The following is a 4484-nucleotide window of genomic DNA, read 5'->3' as shown; positions in this document are numbered from 1 at the left end:
CTCCACACTCCATCCCCTACCCCCCCGTTGCTGGCATCTGAGATAAAGCAAAGTTTCCTTTCCACCAGCCTGGCCTGTTCATTGGCTTTTGAGTAGCAAGCAGCCGGACCCACCGCATACAGTCTTTAGGTAACAAGGACACATACTAGAACAGGCTAAAATGGGCTTGAGGACATTTCTGGTAATTGAAAAAAAGTTCTATAACTAGATACAGGTGATGCTGCAGAATGTTACAAACGAACAACAACAACAAAAAAAATCACTGAATTAGACATGTACAATGGATGAATTTTTCATATGCAAATTATGGACTCAGTAAAGCTATTGTTTTAAAAAGAAAGGTGAGTATTGGCCGTAGGCTACGTAGGAAATATGACGAGCTGGGGTTCCAAGGACCTGAAGGTGAATACCAGAGTCCTGACTGGCGTCTGTGGGGCCCCTTGAGTGAGTCACTCATCTTTCCGAGCCTTAGCTCCCTCCTTTGCAGTGGAGAAATAGTATTCATTTTGCAGCTTGTTCTGAGAGGTTGTCCCTGCAGCAGGCAATGGCAACCCACTCCAGTATTTCTTGCCTGGAGAATCCCATGGACAGAAGAGCCCGGCGGGCTACAGTTCACGGGGTTGCAAAAGAGTCAGACGCGACTGAGTAACCGAGCATGCTGAGAGCGTGATGATTTAATGTATGTACCCAGTAGGCACCCAGTACCTGATACTCTCCTGACATTCTTCGGGGCTCAGAGTCCCCTGGGGGCCAGCTGCTTTTGCCACTGCCTGGAACCCTGTCTCCACTCCTCCTCCTTCTCAGGCTAACTAAGCTCCTTCTTCAGGACTCAGTTCAGAACTCTCCTTGGGAAAGACTTTCCTGACAGCCACCCTCTCTCCTTCCCCGACAGCCACCCTCTCTCCTTCCCCTGGGTGGGGCTAGGCACTGTGAGCTCCCACAATGCCCCATGCTCACCTCTCAGCGCCATGTCTCACTGAATACTTGGGTTCATTTCCTCCCAGTCTGAAACCTTGGAATCATCTGCATGCAATTCGTGATCCTCTCCTTTGTGCTGGCACACAGCAGGTGTATAAATACTCAGTAAATGAACAATGAGCACAGTAGATTACTTTGAGGGACCCTGTTTTTACAGAGAAGCCCCCACTCCCTCCCAGGGGCCATGCCTCTGCCCATATGCTGTGGGTCCCTTGGGGGCACTTCTTTTTTTTTGACTGGGGAGCAGGAGTTGAGCTAGAGGAAGGATGGGCTGCTGTATCCAGTACTTCCTCTGCCCAGACCCCTGTGAACATTGAATAGCCATAGTGGCCGCCTCTATGCCGAATGCCACTGAGTATCACGCCTGATCTTCCATGTCTCATTCAACCCTCACAACAATCTCGCCAAGGCAGGTAGTATTCTCACTGTTCCTGTTTTAGAGCTATGGACCCAGGCTCAGAGAGGTTCAGTAACTCACCCACAGTCACACAGCTAGTGGGAGACAGAGCTGGGATTCACACCGGTGTCTACCTGACACCGAGCCACGCTCCTAACTCAGAGTCCCCTGGCCAGTCATCTCCTCTTTATGGTACTAGATCATGGACTATTACATGTAGAAAACTCTCAAAGATAAGGGCTTTAACTTTACATCCTCTCATCTTCAGTAATGATAATATTTTTTTGAAGATTTTTTTTTTTATGAGGACCATTTTTTCAAAAGTCTTTACTGAGTTTGTAACAATATTGCTTCTGTTTTGTTTTGGTTTTTTGGCCTGAGGCCTGTCCCGACCAGGGATGGAACCTGCATCTTTTACATCTCCTGCATTGCACGCAGATTCTTTCCCATTAGTGCCACCTGGGAAGCCCGAATAAGTTTGGTAGCATTTCATTTTAAACCTGGGCCTCTGAACACATTTCCTATGAATCTGCTGAGCTGGGGGAAGTGAAGGGTGTATTACTACCAGAGATCAGCCCCACATTGCAGAATGCAAAGGGTCCCCTGCGTTGTGGATGGTCCTGAGCTGGAATGGGTTGGAGGATGCTGGGCAGACAGTGAGGGATATTGTGGAGGACAACATTCTGCACAAACAGGTGTCTTTTCTTCTCAACTTCCAGCTGGGAAAGGAGGTAGGAAGAAACATCTTTGTTGTTTTAAAATGTTCCTGGTGTGGAAACAGTCAGAACAATGACATTAATGGGTAGACTTTACGGGATGCCAATAGTTTGCAAGATATTGTCCTGAGGACTTTCTGTGTTGACTCATATGACCGCCCAGTGATGCAGGAGCCCTGGGTGTCTGACTGTGACTGGGAGCTAGAACTGGGGACCTTTGAAATCCTCACCCCTGTGCTGTGTTAATGGTCCAGCACATGGGTAGGGGTGGGTGGAGACACGGGTGCCACAGCCCCAGTCCCAGCTCCTGCCTGCCTTGGCACATGGGTGGCCGTCATCCCCCAGGGGGCAGAGATGCCACTTGGGGTGACTGCACTGCCGTCAGGGGGCTTTCTCAGTGCTTCTGCCCAGGAGGATGCTTTTGAGTCACTTCGTTGGCTCCAGTTTCTTGTCCTGAAATCTCGTGAAGGGCTGTATTGAGCCATCACTTACAGTATCTCCCCTTCTTCCTCCCAGGATTTGTCAGCCCCATGAGGCAGGATTCGTTCCTTGTTGTAGCCCCAGTCTCAGCACCCTCTCTGGCCCAAGCATGTGCCCAGTTCACCTCAATGGCCGCACCTGGACTCCCTGTGCCGGGGACTGGGCAGGCAGAGAAGTAACACCCACCTAGAAAAGCCAGATGTTCTGATGTTTTGAGTGGTCAAGCTTTTATGATGCCTTTTAAAACACTCAGCACAGACATGAGGGAGGTGGCAATTGTTCTTTTGTACATCCTAGGGATAGTGAATTAACAAGTGAGGAATCCCATTAGTAATAGACACTTCAGGGGGACCTAGCATTTGACAGAGGTGGCTGGCTTGCTCTGGCTAACTAGCATCAATGTTAGGTTGATCTGGAGTGTCGGATCCAAAATCCACATTAATAAGCCTAATGGATGGTTTTTCAAAAAGTGATTTTCCAATAAAGAAATGATTGGTGTGGGAGATAAATGGATTAGCTAGAAAAAATGCTTCTTTTTTTTTATGTGGCTGCAACACACTGGCATGCAGTTCCCCCACCAGGAATCAAACCCAGGGTTCCCTGCAGTGGAAGCATGGAATCTTAACCACTGGACCACCAGGCAAGTCCCTGCTTCTTTCTTTCTTTAAAAAAAAATTGTCACTGTATATTTATTTTTTATTGGAACATAATTGCTTTACAAAGTTGTATTAGTTTCTGTCACACAACAAGCTGAATCAGCTAAAAGTATATACATATATCCCCTCCATCCTGCCCCCCACCCCACCCTGGAGGTCGTCACAGAACACAAATCTGAGTTCCCTGTGCTATAGGGCAGCTTCCTGCCAGCTATCTGCCTTACACACGGAGTGTGTATGTGTCAGTGCTTGCTGGGTCCTTTAACGGACCAGAACCTGGTGGTCTGGAGTCGACGATGAAAAAGTGAAAGAAGGAAAGAGGCTAAATTCCCTGGGTGACGCAGCTGGCCTTCATGCTCCAGGGAATCAGCCAGAAATAGAGAGAGAGAGAGAGAGAGAGAGAGAAAGCCACGGGGACCCAAGCTCTGATGGAACAAGGGTGCTTTATTGAATTTTGTAAGAGTATATATGCCAGTAGCTTCTTCAGATCAAGATCAAGAGACCAGACTTTACAAGTTACCAAGGAAGCAAGGAGCAATAAAGACCATGAGGCCAAAAGGCGATCCATAGCAAAAGAGGGTTGTATATTTTTGAGGTTAAACCTTTGTCTGTTGCTTCATTTGCTATTATTTTCTCCCAATCTGAGGGCTGTCTTTTCACCTTGCTTATAGTTTCCTTTGTTGTGCAAAAGCTTTTAAGTTTAATTAGGTCCCATTTGTTTATTTTTGCTTTTATTTCCAATATTCTGGGAGGTGGGTCATAGAAGATCCTGCTGTGATTTATGTTAGAGAGTGTTTTGCCTATGTTCTCCTCTAGGAGTTTTATAGTTTCTGGACTTACATTTAGCTCTTTAATAGACACGTGCACCCCAATGTTCATCGCAGCACTGTTTATAATAGCCAGGACATGGAAGCAACGTAGATGCCCATCAGCAGACGAATGGATAAGGAAGCTGTGGTACATATACACCATGGAATATTACTCAGCCATTAAAAAGAATTCATTTGAATCAGTTCTAATGAGATGGATGAAACTGGAGCCCATTATACAGAGTGAAGTAAGCCAGAAAGATAAAGACCATTACAGTATACTAACGCATATATATGGAATTTAGAAAGATGGTAACGATAACCCTATATGCAAAACAGAAAAAGAGACACAGATGTATAGAACAGACTTTTGGACTCGGTGGGAGAAGGCGAGGGTGGGATGTTTCAAGAGAACAGCATCGAAACATGTATATTATCAAGGGTGAAA

The sequence above is a fragment of the Odocoileus virginianus genome, chromosome 16 (assembly GCF_023699985.2).
Source record: "Odocoileus virginianus isolate 20LAN1187 ecotype Illinois chromosome 16, Ovbor_1.2, whole genome shotgun sequence".
NCBI lineage: Eukaryota > Metazoa > Chordata > Mammalia > Artiodactyla > Cervidae > Odocoileus > Odocoileus virginianus.
This window is presented reverse-complemented; position numbering follows the sequence as displayed.